Source organism: Suricata suricatta, chromosome 12 (genome assembly GCF_006229205.1).
Source record: "Suricata suricatta isolate VVHF042 chromosome 12, meerkat_22Aug2017_6uvM2_HiC, whole genome shotgun sequence".
In the NCBI taxonomy this organism is placed as follows: Eukaryota; Metazoa; Chordata; class Mammalia; order Carnivora; family Herpestidae; genus Suricata; species Suricata suricatta.
The window spans coordinates 106,110,836-106,128,195 of NC_043711.1; the positions used below are offsets into that span (position 1 = coordinate 106,110,836).

Below are 17,360 nucleotides of genomic sequence, written 5' to 3' on the forward strand. Positions count from 1 at the left end.
GGGGGGGGGGGGGGGGGGGGGGGGGGGGGGGGGGGGGGGGGGGGGGGGGGGGGGGGGGGGGGGGGGGGGGGGGGGGGGGGGGGGGGGGGGGGGGGGGGGGGGGGGGGGGGGGGGGGGGGGGGGGGGTGTATATGTGTTGGTGCAAGGACCATGAGACTGGGAGAGGTGGGGTGGAAAGAAGGCGTGTGTGTGTGTGTGTGTGTGTGTGCGTGCGTGCGTGTGTGTGTGGTGACCAATATGCACCTGAAACTAACTGTAGTTAGCATTCTGAATGTGAGCATTTCTGCTGTTTGTGTTCCTAGCATGTGCAGAGTTGCCCTGTGTGTGTGAAACATAAACACAGTGTTAGAACAGGAATTAGTGTGTGAGCTCCACAATATCCTCCCAAATGTGTATGTCTTCTGAGTATGTGTGTTCACACAGTGTCAAAGGGTTTGTGTGTTTGATGTCCCAGCATAAAACCATCTCACAATATGGGCCAGAGCATCTGTGTGTGTGTGTGTGTGTGTGTGTGTGTGTGTGTGTGTGTGTGTGAGAAAGGCTCACAACCCAGCAAGTGTGAGACAGGCACACAGAGTCAGCCCAGAGTGTTGGTAAGAGAGGCTCTCGGTTTTGTTTGCTCCATCTGCCAGAGCCTGCCTGGGGCAGCGGCCCCCTCGCCCTCAGCTGTTCCTATACAATATTAATGCTGACCATCTCGGCTCCACACACAACGGCCCTAATTGTCGTCTGCAGCTTTAAGGCGGGCGCCCATCTGCAGGGAAGCTTTCAGAAGGAAACAAGAAAACTCTCACCCCCAGCTGGTCACCGGAGAAGGTGCCAATTACAGATGCAGAAAGTTTAGACCAAAATTACTTGAAAGAGTTTTTATGAAGCAAATGAACTGACACTTGGAATGTCTGTGTGCAGATTTGCACAAGTAATTACATTTTATTTGAAATGATCTTACCAGCAAAGCAATCATTGAGCCTGCTTCTCCCACCTCTCACAAAGCAGTTCCGTAACAAGCAGCCACAAGTTTGATTTTGCAAATCTCCTCCTTTTCTCCCTGTGTGGAGCTAGGCGGACCCTCCAGTTCGACCTTGTGGATCCCTCAAACTTAAAAGTCAAATGCAACTTGCTGACAGATTTTTACGAAATAAAGCCTAAAGGAACAATATACTCCATTCTTAGTTATGAAAAAGAAAATATGCTCTGATTAAAAAAAATCCTGACAGTTTTCCACCCTGCTTGAGAAAGTTTTTGGTTATACCTTGCCGTTGTCCCTTGCAAGCAGGGCTGGGGGACGTAGGTTAGAGTTGCTTCTCCCAGCCCCGAGCCCCGACAAGACTTCAGTGTGCTGAGAACAAAGGGCTTGGCTCCAGGGGCGGGGAGCGCTGTCCAAAGTGCTGATCACACCGCAGGCGCGTCCGCACCCACCGCTCAGGCTGAAGAAAGAAACCAAACCTTAGCAAGTTACAGGCACAGTCCTTTCCCTGCTCCTTGCCTAAACCCCCTCTTTGTTCTCTAGATGGAGTCGGCTAAAGATTTTGAACCTTTACTCATCAAAACCCATCTTCTGAAACGGCTCATTCAACTGTAACCTCCCAGTGGGAGCTCCCGGGGCTTCTCTCCAGGTTCTTGGAACAGGCACCGATTTGAAATTTCCATGCACATTCAGAAATGCTCACCCAAGCAGCAGCCTTAGGTGGAGTCCGAAGGGTCCATTCCCGACCACCGGAGACACACACCTCAGGAAGCAGTGGTCGTTCAGTGGGGGAGGTGTGAAATGCTGAAAGGCAGAGGTTTGCTCAGACACAATTTATGTTACCTGAAAAAAAGAATTATGCTGCACCAGGGCTTTTTGTTGCACATACTGATCTCTCCCTGTTGTTGATTCGGTTTTGTTGTTGTTCTCTAAGTTTGACTGTCGCATATCTGAATTAAATACTTTCATGAAACACTGGGTATTGTTGGGGAATACGGCTGATTCAGCACCAGCCCTCCCTTTGATTCTATCTTCCTCGCGGAACAATGGCGTGCAGGGCTGCCTGAGCCTGCAGCCTGCCGATAAGAGTTTAATAGAATTTCTGAATGCCAAAGGTTTGGGATGTAAAATACCCCAGCGCTCACAGCGTGTCCAGAGGAGACAGAAAATGGCTTTTCAGGAGAGCTCTCAACTGAGTGTGTCCTTCTATGCTAATGGATATGAGTTCACAAAAGAATAAAAACAATGGTAGGCAGTCATTGTAGGAGTCTCAAACTGTTCTCATTTGGCTAATTAATATTTCATCCTCAGTTTGACCAGTGAACGCTTGCGTTTATTTCCTTTTACTCAATTTAAAAGATTGTCCTGGGTACATTATGCATTTTGTTTGTTGAGAATAATGTGTGTGTATATAAGAATTGAATGTACTTGCTTTTAGGATGAAGCTCATTGGTTTACATGTGATGTTGCAACACTGCATGTTAAAAATAATTGCTTGCGGAAGAGTTTTAGTTGATTTTTAGAACATGCTTTCTCAGAGGAAGCTAAATGTTTCAGCCCTAACTCATGCTTTTGGTAGCCTAAGCTGTTTAATGCTGATTAAGTTGGGAGGGGTTGTGTTCCTGCATAACGAACCAGGAAATGATATTTATTGCGTTGAAATCTCTGCCCTGAACTTCAGAGCCAAGGGCTGGTCTGCTTTTGCACTGGTCTGAGACAGCCGCTTTCCACAGGCATCTAAAACCCAGCATGTGCCCTGTCTCACTGTACAGTTTCTAACAAACTGATAATGGACATTTGTTTGCCTGATTTATCAGGAGGAAAAGGAAGTTTGGATAGTAAACAAGAATACTCTGGCTCCTGGGTACTCTTCCTGAGGTAGTCCTGCATTTATCCCTGAAAGTGGAAAACAGTTTGGTTATTTGAGGAGTAGGTGGGCAGTTCCATTATGTTTGTGATGCCTTTTCCTCCTCTGGATTTTCATTGGGTAGCTCCTTTCAGGCAGTTGAAAAAGACTCAAAAAGACAGAGCAGAGAACTTGAGCCGTATGTTTCCCTCTGGTTGGGATAAACTTAGTGACTTAGGGTGTAGAGTACTTGTGCCCAAGGTCTCATTGAGAGGATTTTATTATTTTAAAACGTAAACCAAAAAGGGAATGTGTGATAAAAGAAAAGTGTCTTTTCCTGATCTATTCTTTGTGTGTATGCCTTTATTTTTGGGTCTGTGGTCATAGGTACCTTTTACAAACTTAAAAAAAAATATACATATCCTTGTAAGTCACTCATACTTGATCATGCAGATGAACCGCTATGTAACCCCCCCAGTTCATCTGAGTAATAAATTCTGCAGTCCATTCTTTATGATGGTAGGTCATATTCCTAACCACCAATAAATATTGTAAAGTACTTTCGCTGCAGCCATGCTAACCCAGGGCATCTGTCATTCCGGTTGCTGCTATTAGGAATTATTGGACTGAACCACTGCTGGAGACAGCACAGGGGGGTGAGTATGGCGGTTGTGACGCTCTCTGCCCTTTTGTGTGTTTTGCATAAAAAAAACCCAATCATGCTGCATATTAATTATGATTCAGTGTGGGCAAACACAGGCACCTTCTGTTGGCTGATGCTTGGAGCAGGAGACTGGGGCTCTGCTGGCCTGGGCACCTCTCACTTCCCAAGTCAGCAGACCCATCTTTCTGATGCTATACTGTAAATTTATTTCACCTCGGAGAGTAAACAGATATATTGGAGCCCCAAGGGTTCATGGGTAGCGTATTTACAAAGAAGCCTCTCCGCCAGCCCGTGCCACCGCTGCTAATGAGAGCGGTCATTAAGTAAATGAGACGTTGCCTTTAGCTGGCTTAGGAGTCGCACACTAAGGGGAGAAGATATTTAATTGAAACCCGCACACAGGCTTCCCCACATGTGACCGCTGTAAGGGAGGCAGCTGCCTCCCCTCTCCTCCCCCGTCCACCCTGCACCCCCCATGTAAATTTCATGATTGCTTTCCGTGATGTCATTTTGAAGGAGGACAGACAATAGCTGTGGGGAAAGGTAAGTCCATGTTATGCTCTTTCGCTGACAAAGGCAGATATCCAAGCGCTTGGCTTTTCCCCTTGGACCGAGACAGGGAGAGGGCGCGCGAGCAGTTAATTTCTAAGATGAAGGCTTTCTTTGCAGGGAAAGCAGGTCTGGGGATGGCTTTTTAAAGCTGCTCTGTTGGACTGAGGCTTTCTTCTCCTACCGGGTCTGCCCGTGGCTGTTTTCCTCCTCTTTTTCTGTCCCTCCCTGGCTTGTTCACGCGCTCGGCCTCTCTGAGAGTCTAGTGGACACGTAGTGCATCTGACAGAAAAGACATTGGGGGTATCGTATACTAAGACAAGAAACTTTATGTGCATTTCTGGAAGAGGAACGCAGCAGCAATGTGGTGGGGGGAAATGCTGCCTCGTTAAACAGAAGACCTCTCTGGAGTGGGGATCTCAGAGTTGGTACTTCATGTGAGCCCCCCACCCAAGACACCGAGGAGAGATGGTCATGTGAGCATTTTGTCTTTGCGTGTCACGTATTTCTAAACTTAAGGAGCAGCGTCTAGGGTGCATGTGTCTGTGGGATAGGGGCACAGAACTAAATATTGGCTGTTCTTTTCAGCTCCTTTTCCTGCTGTGATGGGGGTCATGAGAGTGGTTGTTTATAATATTAGTGTAACTGGATTTCTATATTTAAAATTGAAAGTCAGGGTTGGCCAGGAAGATGGTGTGAGCTTTGAACGACATAATGCCATTGCCTGTGGGATGATATGTTCTGGAGCTAGGGACTTTGTTTTGTCCATTGGATTCCCTTCCTTCTTTGTGAATCAGGAAATAAACAAGCCCATGGTGGCTCTAGTGTTGTGCTAGTGGGTCCTCACCATGAGGGTCCTACTTACTGTTTCTGAGTCACAGAGGGCTTTTCTGGTCTCAGTGCCACATTCGCATCAGTGGACATCATTGACGGGTCAAGTTGGGCATGTAATTCCTGAAACAAAATATCTGAGAGGTGTGTCTGGTAGTGGGCCTGAAGGCATCTCTGAGGCTGGTGGCTGAGTGAACAAAAGGCAGGAACAGCGGTGGGACAAAACTCGAGGAGGTGAGCCTCAGTCTTGGTGAGGGGCTATACTCGAACCCTGACCCTTGAGATGATGGCAGAGCCTGCCCTGCCCTCACTTCAGCCTGGTGTGTGTGTGTGTGTGTGTGTGTGTGTGTGTGTGTGTGTGTGTGGGATGTCCTTGCCTGAGGCTGGGCGGGCGCTGGGGAGAGGCCCAGGATCCTCACCACCAAGGCTTCCTTCCCATTGGTCCTTGGCTGTGATTATCACCTCCTTCCATATGGCCCTGTTAATTAATGGTAAACAAAAGAGTAGGAGAGCAGAGATTGGAGTTTTGTGGTGCCAGCAAGGAGGGTATCACCAACAGGGCAGGACTCTGTCTGTCTCTACGGAGTTGTTCACTGTGTAGAGGAGGCTGGTCAGGGTTTAGAGAGCAGTTTGTTTGCAAAGAGGAGGTGGCGGCTTCATGACCCATTTCATGCCCTGGAGCTGGAGGCTGGAGGCCCCTGTAAGTTCCCTTTCTACCCCCTGCACCTGGGTACCATCTGATTTCACAGGATGTTTAAGGATCCAGGGGCCTGAGCAGGGGCTGTGGAGAGTTTGACGTGTGTGAGAGTTTGCCGTGGAGGCCTTTCCATCCTGGAACCACCTGGGCTCTAACTTCCTTGGACCACAGGGCCCGGATGTGGGCCTGGGAGCTCAGCAGGGCAGGGGACCTGCTTCTGTGTAAACTGTAACCCAGGGGGCCTGTGTGACCCTCCGGCATTGTGTATAGATCTGGAGGCAGCCCCAAACATTCAGAGCCAATGCTCTGGGGGCTCTTGGAAGATTCTGGTAAAGGCAGCTGTCACCCACTGCCCTGAGTGCTCCTGGTGCCAGAGGGGGAGAATCCGTGGGCAGAGCCTTTGGCGCTGCAAAGTTGCTCTGTCTTGGAGCTGGGGCAGGGGGTCTCAGCAGCTTTTACTGGAAAGCCCCATCAGTGCGCAGAAGCATCAGGGAGAGGCCGGCAGAGAGTGGTGCCACGGGAGCACTCACTGGGCACTTAGATGCTTCCCAGGTAGTTGACCTATCCCCTGGCCCTGGCTGTGGGGGGCACTCTCTCTGGTGCTGCCAGGAGCCCAGGCCTCTCCTCTCTGGGCCCTATTGTCCTCTTCTGGCCTGAGGTCACCAAGTGTGTCTGTGAGGACATGGGGGCTCTGTGTGAGCATGTGGGATGGGGCAGGGAGGGTCTGTGTTAACTTTGGTTGGGGGAGCTGGGAGTGTGTTCGGCTCAGAGCTGGGCCGACCGCTGTCCTAGGGGCTCCCACCTCTGGGCAAAAGTTTGTGTGGACCAGCACTGGGCAGAGACAGCACGACAAGTTTCGTGCAGACTGAAAATGTATCAGAAAAGTACCCCTGGGGCTCCCACAGCTGCCCTGATGGCATGGGAAGGCCCGTGGGGCCAAGCTCCTCCCCGATGGACTGCATGCAAGAGACATGTCTCTTGGGTGAACAGTGTACAAGTCATGGGGCTGCTCAACCCCTGCCTGGGCTGGGGAGGGTGGGGCCAGAAGTGACCAGAACACCTTGGTCAGCACTGGTCCTGGAGCAGACTGGGAGGCAGGAAGCTGGCCTGGCTGGCAGGGCTGAGGTGTGTCTGTTGGGTGGGAGGGGACAGCCAGTAGTCACCTGATCCTGGGGCAGGCAGGGCACTGGGCGGCCAGTCAGACTTGCACGTTACTCAGGCATGTTGGAAAGCTAAACTCTGTGCCGGTCCTGGCCTGTCCTGGCCCTGGAAGACCTGGTCCAGATCTCCTTTTTGTTGGCTTTTATCTTGCAGAGTGCTGGGCAGGAGAGCCCAGAGGGGGGCCTGTCTGGGGCTGCCCTCCCTCTACTCCCCTCAGCTTCTGGACCCTCCCCTGTGCTCTTTCCTTGTGAGCTCACTCAGGAATAAGCCGGAATTTATTTATCTGCAGATGTAGTTTTGACGGGAATTTTGTGGTATGAGTTTACACAAAAATGGTCTTCGGGAGCAAGCAACATTTAGAGTAGTCAGCCCAGAAAATGCTGTTTCCCAGAGGGAGTGAGAACAGCTGCCATGGGTGCTGCCCCCAGGATGGCTCTGTGCTCCCTGCCTCCCCTCCAGGATGGCTCTGTGCTCCCTGCCCCCCCCCCAGGATGGCTCTGTGCTCCCCAAAGACCCTGGGCCCCCAGGATGGCTCTGTGCTCTCTGAAGACCCCAGAGCCTGTTCTCTCTTAGAAGCGCCTCTCCAGAGGTGGCCTGCTGCCCAGCCTAGAGTGCTTGCTGGATGGAGTGCTATGTCCTAAGGTTCTCCACTTATTTTCCATCTTTTATGAACAGCTGAATTTCCCCAAATATTGCCTAAAGAAAACCCTCAAAACAAAATGAAATAGAGGTTTTTCACCTGACTTAAAATGCTTTTGCTCTCGGACTTCCATCCAGCTTGCTTCACAGACGATAGGTTACTAAACACTTACAACTGGTGTCCTCTTTATCTTCAGCATTTCCAAAGCTGAGCCTGTGTTAGTTTCACACGTTTCTCCTTGCTTGGCTCATGCAGTTCGGAGCAAAGGCGCTTTTCTGATGAGAACAGGGTCTTTACCCGTTGTCTCGTCCCTCCTGCATTTTACCATTTGTACTTAGAAAATGCAATGTTATTTCAATCAAATGAAATGGAAGTAACTCAGAGGACAGTTCCAGTGTGTCCCAGCCAGGCTGTGAATACACCTGCCTCTGTGAGGATTAGTCCAGTGGTTGGAGAGGTCGTCAAGCAGTGACAAGTGTCCAGGGCCCTGTGGCCACCTTCTGGCCAGCCCTGGGGACTGGCAGGGGCAGGTTTGCCCTGGGACTGCTTGGAGTTGTTGCACCAGGGCGTTGTGGCCTGCTCTGAGGGTGTGTGTGACAGGCCCTTGAAGGACTGGCTGGCACGGTCTTCCTGCATCGCTCAGGGTGGTGGGCTAGGTGCAAATGTGCGTGTGTGAGCTGCAAGTTGTGAGGAAAAGTGGATGCACCATATGGCCTGAGTTGCTGACAGATTAGCCTGCCGGGCTCTCGCCTCACCCTCACGCCTGGCTTCACACCTTGATCGTGCTCGACATCAGTCCAAGGGTGCCGGCTGAAGCCATCTGGGTCCTCTCCCTTTTCCCCATTTTGTTGCCTAAAAACTATATGTTAGAGGAGTGACACAAAGGAGAGGGTCCTCGGAGCCCCAGGGCTGCTCTGTCTCTGCCTGGGAGGGAGAGGGTCTCAGGTTCTTTCTACTAGGCAGGACCTTAGAGCCCCATCAGGCCTCTGGTGCCTGTTTTAGAAGGTCCTAGAGGGACTGTGGGGCTCCCAGACCTCAAAGTGACAGCAGCGAATGCCTTGGGAGTGATGCCCTGGGTCGCAATGCACCAGACCTATAGTTCTGACGGCCCCCAAGGGCTGATTTTGAAGCCCTTCAGTCTCCACAGGACAACCTGTGTGTACCCAAGTGGTTCCTGACTGGAAGCACAGCCTGTTTTCTGAGAGACTTTCACAGAGTCAGAGCTTCTCCTGGGATGTAAATAAGGAGCTTAGGGACAGGAGTCTTCTCAGCCCGGGTTTTCCTGGGGACAGTGACTGTCCTAGTGTCCCCTAGATGTGGTGGTTCAAAGCAGCTCGCTCAGTCATGGGACTGCTAACTGAACGATTAATTGGTCTGTTAATCACTGTTTTGCACGTGGAACTGTGCAAAGTCAGACTTTGGCATCCAAACTAGAGAGTGCCTCTTGTTAGTGCTTTTTAATGGTCTGACTTTGTTTTGGTGAGATGGTTTAGATTTTTGTGTAATTTGTTTTATTTTCACAAAGGCCGGGGCCCCGATCCCAGCAGTGGGTGCTTCTTGAGGCCTCGTTTTCCACCAAAGCAGATTAGCTGGGAGGATTCTCCTCCCCACAACACACACGAACCAGCAGTTTCCACCATCTGTGAAGGGCCTAAGGCCTCTCATCCAGTGGTTCTGCTGTTTCCTAGAATTCTAGGCCACTGAGGCAGTCAGAAAAGCCCACAGAGGCCCTGACGTATTGAAGTCAGGGGTCTGAGTCTTCAGTGCGTCAGCTCGCAGGGAGAAGAAAGGTAGATTTGTTATTGGAACTGCGTCTGGCGAAGCTTTTTAAGGCTGGAGCAGGTCATGAGGGACCTGCTGTTGGCTGTTGGGCCCTGCCTTTGCTTGCCTGGCTGCCAAACACACGTTCAGCTTCTAAGTTCAGAACCTGCCGCTGGCTGTGGAGTTCCCTTCACGCCCCAGCATCCGGGCTCTCATGCTCAGCTTGCAGGCTGCATCTCTGGCATCCAGAGGACCCAAAAGGACTCTAGTGATGAGTTAGAGTCCATTCTTGTGATGCAGGATGTGTTCCCACAGAGCACTCTCATAAGCACGTGTGTTAGCACAGAGTGGGTAGTTCTCCCAACCCTGTCCTGCTCTGTACCATCCCACTGAGGGCCCCCTTCCTGCCCAGAGTCACTTCTAGGCCAGTCGCCTATTGTCTGTGTGAAGTATTTTAGTTGTTTTCTCCAAATTCTGCAGAGTGCAGGTTCTCTGAGCGCTGAGCACTGAGCATCCAGACTGGAAAATTAGCATGTACAACCCCCCAATATTTCTAAGTCTAAAGCGCAAAAAGGTGGGCTGTTGCTGGGCAGTGCTAGGAGGATGACAGGTGGGTTCCCTCTCCCTTGGCTGAAAATTGGGGGTGACTCAGGGCCCTGGAGTTGAGGCTACAATTAAACTCACCAGGAAAGAGCTGCCTCATGTCAGCCTCCTGGGGGTTCACCCTTCTCCCCCTAAACAGGAACGCTTCCATTTCCTGCAGTCAGAGGGATGGGGTGGGAGAAGGAAAAGGGCACAGTTGTCAGAACCGTCTCTCCCACCCCCAGGGCTTGGAGGCCCCAGAGCTGCCGTGCCTGGTGGGAGTGTGCTCTTCCTGCTCCTTTCCTGCCTGTGTTTTCAGGTCAGCGGCCTGAGAGCCTTTTTACTGAGCTGGACATGAGCAAGGGTGCAGATAGACCGTAAAGGAAGCTTCAAGCAGCTTAGTTTTACTGTTTGTACAAGAGAGAGCCCAGTCCAGTCGGGTCACCTTCAAACCCTGAATAAAGTGTGGTTTCAACGAAGATGCAAGTGGCCATTTCTCCTCTCCCAGGGCTGGGCCGTTCTGACTAAAGAATGGAGTTTCTGGGACTCAGGAAAGAGAGGCACAGGAGCAGAATTCCAGAGAAGGCCCCTCCTGACTCTGAGAGGCCAGTGTGTGCTCTGAAGGCCTCGGAGACCTACAAGGAGGGTGCCCAGAAACTAGCTCTCTTTGTTCTCAACCTTTTGGATGAGGCCAGAGATGTCCTGTTCCCTTCTCACAGGCTTTCTTTTCCCTTGTGCACCCTAGGATTAAGGCAGGGCACTCTAGCTGTACCAGGTCTGAAAGGTGTCTCTGATTTCAGCTCAGTGAGGCATGCCCAGGGGTCAGCCTAGCCTTCCACACCCTCCTTTGCTGAGCATCTGGCATGTCCCAAGCTCTGGGCCTTGGAGAGCAGCAGGCACAGACACAGCAATGGGTGGTTGGGTCCTGTGGGGGGTACTTGAGTGGCCTGGGAGCTGTGAGTGGGTGTAGGTGATAGAGTGGACTCCTTCCCCAGCTCCTCTTCTGGCCTGCAGCCTGGCTTGGTCAGTGGAGTGGGTCAGGAGGAGTGGGACAGAGCTTCCCACCCCAACACCTTCACAGACACACTAGCTGCATCCATTTCCCTTGGACTCCTTCCTTGCTTCTCCTAACCTCCTGTTCTCTGTTTTTCCTGTTGGCCTGGGGGGTCTGGGAGATGGGAATGCAAGGGCTTTTGGAAGCCATCTGGCACCTTATCTGGGGACGGAGCGCATGTGAGTTTGTTGGCTGACTCACCAACTGGATTGGAGGTGAGGATTGGGGTCACCGTTGAACCCCACTTGGGGTGGGGTGGTTCTTGATGAGATCCTGTGTGGATCTGCATGGAGCACGCAGTTGTGCTAAGTGGTCTGCTCCTGCTGCCGTCATTCCTGGCATCTGCTTGGGTGTTGGAGGCCTGGCCCAGGCGACTCTGAGATAGAAGCAGGTCACCACTGTTGTGCCTCTTCAGGGGACACTAGGGCGCCCTGGGGCTGAGCACCCTCCCCTCAATCCTGAGACCCTCCCTCCCCTGCTGGCAGGCTCACTGACAGGCTGCCTGGAGAGCTGTCCTGTGATTTCATTTGGAAAGTCATTATTATGCCAAGCAGTTTAGCTGTTGTTTTTACAGCATGGTAAGGTTAAAAGAAATAATAATAATAATATAGGAAAGACTCAGCCCCAGTATCTGCTTGCAACATGCTATTTGCATTTTTAAGGAAACATTTCTTTGAGACAGCTTGGGTGAAAGGTCACTATTTGCATATAAATGGAAAAGAAAGTGTATGAATCTGGAAGCTACATCTGTATTATTTTCTCAGCAGTGAGCTGCTGTTGGAGAGATTAAGGGACATGGCTTGGATCTGGCTTTTATAGAATAGAGAAAGTACCAGCGAGGCTGATTTAGAAGCAAAATAATGAGAGAAATGTGCAAAGCTATAGAAGTGCCAACTCCCCTGCCCCCACCTCTCTCTTCCTTCATTTTCACCTAAACTCAGCAAAAGCAGGTCTGCTTTGCTCCACTCAGCAAGTCTCCATTTTACTTCGCTCTGAATTCCTGCTTAAAAAAAAGGAAAGGAAAGAAAAAGAGCAAAACTTGCCCTCATTTTCCCCTTGACCCTGATTGTGTTTCCTGCCAAAAAGTTGGTCTAGTGGGTGGGATGCCAACTCTGCCTCAAGACCCCCCAAACCCAGGACAGAGACCCAATTGCAGTAGTGCCTGCCCTTGCAGGGCCTGGGGCAGAAAGGGCCCCTGAGTCTTGTGTGTTCACCCCTGAGAAGTGGGGGCTGCGGAGAGGCTGCTCAGGTCTGGGAGCTTCTGGGGGCTGCAGGAATATCTGGGGGGGGGGGATGAGGGGTCTCGAGAGCCCTTCCCTTCAACCCCTACCTGAAATGTTCAGGGCACAGGTGCCACTTCCTTTAGGGTTTTCAGAGTTGTCAGACTCTCCCGAGGGCCTGCCCTGCCCCCATGTCCCTGGGCTCTCTAGAGGAAAATCAGGCAGGCTGGGACATGACCGACTTGGAGCCGGTCTTGGCCCAGGACGATTTGGCCATCGTCGGCTTCAAGGAGCAGTGCTGGAGACCAAACGGTGGAGACATGCAGCTGGAGGGACCTGAGGACCTCTCTCCAAGTTCTGGCTTCAACCCCTCCTAAAGAGGCGTCCACTGACCACCTGTTGCTGAAATCACACTCCATACCCCACATTTAAAAAAATATATTTTGAAACATGCTCAAGCTCATGGAAACATTTCAAATGCAAGACAAAACCCGTTTTTCCTGAGGCACTTGAGAGTATGTTTGCCAGTCTCTGTCCATGACCCAGAACACTTGTTGGGGTGTTTCCAACAAAGAAGAACTTCTCCTGCAGAATCACTGCCACCCTGTATGGGCATCTGGCCCTCAGACAAGTGTTCAAACTCCTCTAGCTGTTTCAGGGGTTGGGCTGAGAATCGTGCTGTGTATTCAGTCTTCATCATGACCTTTTACCCTTTGGAAGAATGCTTGTCAGCTTTTTTGTAGAATGCCCTTGAATTTGGGTTTGTTGGGTGTTCCCCATGACTGGACTTGGCTTATGTGGAAACACCCAGGTGTGAGGCTCTTTTCCCTGCATCCTGATGCTGTTATTTTGATCACCGAGTTAGATGACATCATTCCACTATTTGTTGCTGCAGTGACACTTCTTCCCTTTGCAATTAAAAAGTATTTGGGAAGGTGCTTGGAAACTATGGAAATACCTCACTCATCATCAAACAACCAATTTATTTGTTTTTATTGATCCCTGTATTGACTCATTATTTATTTTATCCAATGGGTTATAATTGTTATTTTGATGCTTGTCCCTGTGGACCAACGAGGCCACCCAAAGTGGCTTCATGTCCTGATGCCTCCCCAATGCTTTTTGAATGCATCCTTTCTCACCCAGGCTTCTGCTGTACTTTCCTGGCCAGAGGACGACCTGGTGCTGGTGTGCTCCCAGCCTCTGAGTGGACGTGTATGCGCGCGCGCGCGCACACACACACACACACACACACACACACACAGAGTTACACACATGCATACTTGCACCTGCGTCTGTATTTATTTCTCTATTTTCTCTATATGTCGAAAAGCATAAGTTCACACTGATACCTCAGATACAAATTTCCCCACAGGGAATATTCTAGGTTTCTGCCTCTCTGTATGTTTAACTTCTTCCCCCAGAAGCAAGAAACTTGGTTTCCATTATCCTTAATATATATACTTCTTTGCTGAATACCCCTTCCCTCCACCTGGGCGGTGCCCACCGTGCCGGAGCTCCCTCCTCACCCACACTTCATGGGATAGCACTGCACTCCACTTCAGGCCAGACCTTCCAGGGGATGCTTTCTCTTCCTGCTTGGGGTCTGACTCTAGGGGGACTCAGGGGTCCAGTCTGCCCAGGACTGTGGGCTCATGGACTGTGCTGCAGGACAAACCCAGTATAATGTATACATAGCCTCAGGCCTGGATTCTACCTTCTCTTAGAGCAACTTTCTTACATTGAGCAGCATCTTTTTTATCCATTTATTTTCACTGTTGGGCCAAGTAATATATACCAGGTTTATTTCTCATACAAGTTTTTGTTTTTCTTGTAGGTAATCACCCCACCCCGCTCCCCCTGGCTTACTTAGTGTCCAGGGGGCGGCATGCTTTGGGGACTATATGTCTCTGGAAGTATTTTTGTTCTACTATTTCCCTTGATTGATTTATTGTCCGGGCACGGACAGTACACAGGTTGATTTCAACTTTAGTTTTAAAGTTCTTGCTTCCCTATTGAGAAACCTGATGCCATTCTGATGATATCTTTTGTCTGTGATCTTTCCCCTGTGGAAGCTTGTGGGTCCTCTTGGTACCTGGTAGATTAGAGTTTTACTGTGCTCAGCATGGTTGAAGCAGGGTTGTGTTCATTAACTGCTGGGGACTTAGTGGGTTCTTCAATCTAAAAATATAATTTCCTTTAGTTCTGAGAAATTGTATTTTATTATTTCTCTCCCATCTTTTTGGTTCTCTTTTTTCTGGACCTCTGGGGTCGGGTGTGAGGTCTCACCTAGTTTCCCTCCTTATTCCCATTTCCTTATTTACTTTTCAAGTATACGTCTTCAACTCTACCTACTAGGTCTTGTACTGGATTCTTTGTGTTGGGTTTACATTTTATTTCCAAATTTTGAAGGATAGACACAGTGCTGTGGAGCCTTCCCAATAACCCCCATATCGGTCTCTAGCTCCTGCCACTGGTGGGCCAGGCCACGTCTGCTCTGTCCAGCTGTCCTGTCCTGGGCTCTGTCCTAGTGCCTGCTCTTCTGTCCATTCTGTGGAGGAGGTAGACTTCTAAGACCTGGGCCTGTTCATGCAGCACAGGTTTCTAGATGCACTGTACCCACCAAGATTCTGTCCCATAGATGTGGGAAAGGTCCTAGGAAGAAGGGTGGGGGGGGGAGGTCTTAATTTGAACTTGGAGAGGGGCTGTATTACCTTCTGCAGCCCCTGGAAGCTGTGTGACATGGGCCTCTGTGCTCTTTGAGGGCCTTGCCTTGCCTTCCTGCCTCAGGAGGCATGATCTGGACCTCAGGGCTTTGGGTTCAGAGATCCTCTCGGTCTAGAGGGTGGAATTCTGGGCTGTGGTCCCCCCAAATGTCTATAGTAACATGTGGTCAGTTTTGTGTGGGTCTTAAATTATTTCTACATTTTTATCCTAACCTTTTTCTCTCTGACTTTCTGGGCTTTGCTTTATCTCTGAGTGGCAGGCAAGGAGGCCTGGGAGCTGAGGGGATGGATGAAGATTGAAATAAAAAACAGAAAAGAATGTTTTTCCCTTTAAATGGCAAGATTTGTTTATACTCAATTAATTCCAGGGCCCAGCTTTTCAGTGGCTATATTCAGTTTATGGCTTTGAGGTGGTGTGAGGTCGAGGGGAGGAGGAAAGCGCACTGCCGAAGTCTCGCTCCGCATGAGGACCCAGGAAAGCTGAGGGGCCTGCTCTATCCACAGGTGCCCAGGCAGCAGAGGCTGGAGCGTGACCAGCAGGCACAGGGACAGGCTGGACCGGGGTCCCTGTGTTTGTTTAGTTACAGGCTGGGGCAGGCGAGAGATTGGCTGAGCGATCGAGCTGCCGACATCCTGATGGCCTAGGTGTGTCTGTGCTGTGCTGGCGCTGACCTGACTCACGATGCCTCCTAGTTGTCAGTGTTGACTAAGCTGCTGTGGGGGTTGGGACTCCGACGCATCACCCTGCCCTCCACGGTCTCCAAGAAAAGGCGTGGTGGGAGTCCAGGCCAGACCAGGACACAGGCTCTCAGAACTCAGGCTGGGAGAACCAAAGCCACTCCCCTCACACCCCCTGCCTCTAGTGCAAGAATCTCTAGAGGTGGCTCCACTGACTAGCCATACGCTTCCGGGCCAGGGGCTTACACATCAGAGCGGGAGGTATAATCCGTCTCTTGTAAGGCAGCTCTTATTGTTGGAAAATTATTTTTTGTTGTGAGCATCCACTTGGTGGTCTCCTAAAGCTATGCAGGATGCACTGAATCCTCCGTGGATGGCCCCTGATGTGTGAAGCAGCCCTCACCCACCCCACGTCCCAGGTTCTGCTGTGACTTGATGGTCCTCAAGAGGGCCTGCTCACCCTTGACGCCCTCACGATTCACTCCCCTGGGCTGAGCAGGACACCGCAGAGGCCGTCTGACAGGTGTGGGCCGGCCTCGCCCCTCCTTAGAGCTGTTGTGGTCCTGCTGGTGAGCTCTGGTGAGTGAGAGCTCCAGTGAGTCATGAGACTCACACTTGGGCTCCTGTGTGCGTGCCATGAACTGTGAAAAAAATGGCATTATTGAAATATAATTTACATGTCATACAATTCACTCATTAGAAGTACACAAGTCAGTGGTCTTAGAATATTGATAGCCGGGGCGCCTGGGGGGCTCAGTCGGTTAAGTGTCCGACTTCAGCTCAGGTCACGATCTCACAGTTCGTGGGTTCGAGCCCCACGTTGGGCTCTGTGCTGACAACTCAGAGCCAGGAGCCTGCTTTGGATTCTGTGTCTCCCTCTCTCTGCCCCTCCCCTGACCACACGGTCTCTCTCTGTCTCTCAAAAATAAATAAATGTTAAAAAATTAAAAAAAAAGAATATTGATAGCCATGCCTCTGTCACCACATTTAATTTCAGAATATTTTTGTCAGCCCAGAATGAAATGCTGTTCCCATTAACAGCCACTCCCCCACTTGTACCCCTGGAAGCTAATCTCCTGACCTGCTCTCTGTCTCTGTGGACTTCCCATTTCTGGGAATTCTGCAGATTTTATTCCATAAATATTGGACTGCACAGTATGTGGTCTCTGGGTCTGACCTAGAGGGTCACCGCACTGTCCTATGTAGGAGCACCTTAACCCTTTCTGTTGCCAAATACTAGTCAGTGGCATTCTGTTCAGCAGTTGATGGACACACTTGTTTGTTCGTTTGTTTTTTTTCCATTTTTGGACTAGTATGAATAAAGCTATGGTCAATAGTTATGTACAAAACTTTGTGTGGATATACATTTTCATTTCTCCTGGGTATGTGTCTTGGAGTGGAATTGCTAGGTCATATGGTAACTCTGTTTAAGATTTTGAAGAACTGCCAGACTGTTTTCGAAAGTAATTGTGTCATTTTGTGTTCTCATTGGCAACGTTTGAGGATTTCAGTTTCTTCATATTCTCTATGGCAATTGTTATTGTCTTCTTTTTAAAATTATAGCCATTTTAGTGGGTGTGAGGTAGTATCTCATTGTGGTTTTGATTAGCATTTCCTTATTGAGTATCTTTTCATGTGCATATAAGCCATTTATATGTTGTTTTTGGAGAAATGTCTGTTCAGACAATTTGCCCATTTTTAAAGTGGGTTATTTGTCTTATTGTGAAATTTTAAGAGCTCTTTATGTATTCTGAATGAAGTCTCTTTTCAGTATATGATTTGCAAATATTTTCTCCTGGTCTATGGGTTGTCTTCTCACCTTCCTGATGGTGTTGTTTGACATGCAAAAGTTTTAAACTTTGATGAAGTCCAACTTATCCATTTTTTCTTTTTCTTTTTTAAATTTTTAATGTTTTATTTATGTTTGATACAGAGAGAGACAGAGCATGAGAGGGGGAGGGGCAGAGAGAGAAGGAGACACAGA

General features: G+C 49.9%; 1 protein-coding gene across 2 annotated transcripts in view; it reads left to right on the forward strand.

Moving 5' to 3' along the window:
* Window positions 1-17,360, forward strand: part of MYT1 (myelin transcription factor 1) — a 107,957-nt gene that overhangs the window by 39,766 nt on the left and 50,831 nt on the right. The window contains exon 1 of one of the 2 annotated variants that reach the window (XM_029917350.1): window positions 3,721-4,020. The exons of the other annotated variant lie outside the window; for it this stretch is intronic. The gene's annotated coding sequence lies outside the window, so the exon portion shown is untranslated. Of the gene's footprint in view, window positions 1-3,720; window positions 4,021-17,360 lie in introns of those variants that run through there. 2 annotated transcript variants of the gene reach the window in all.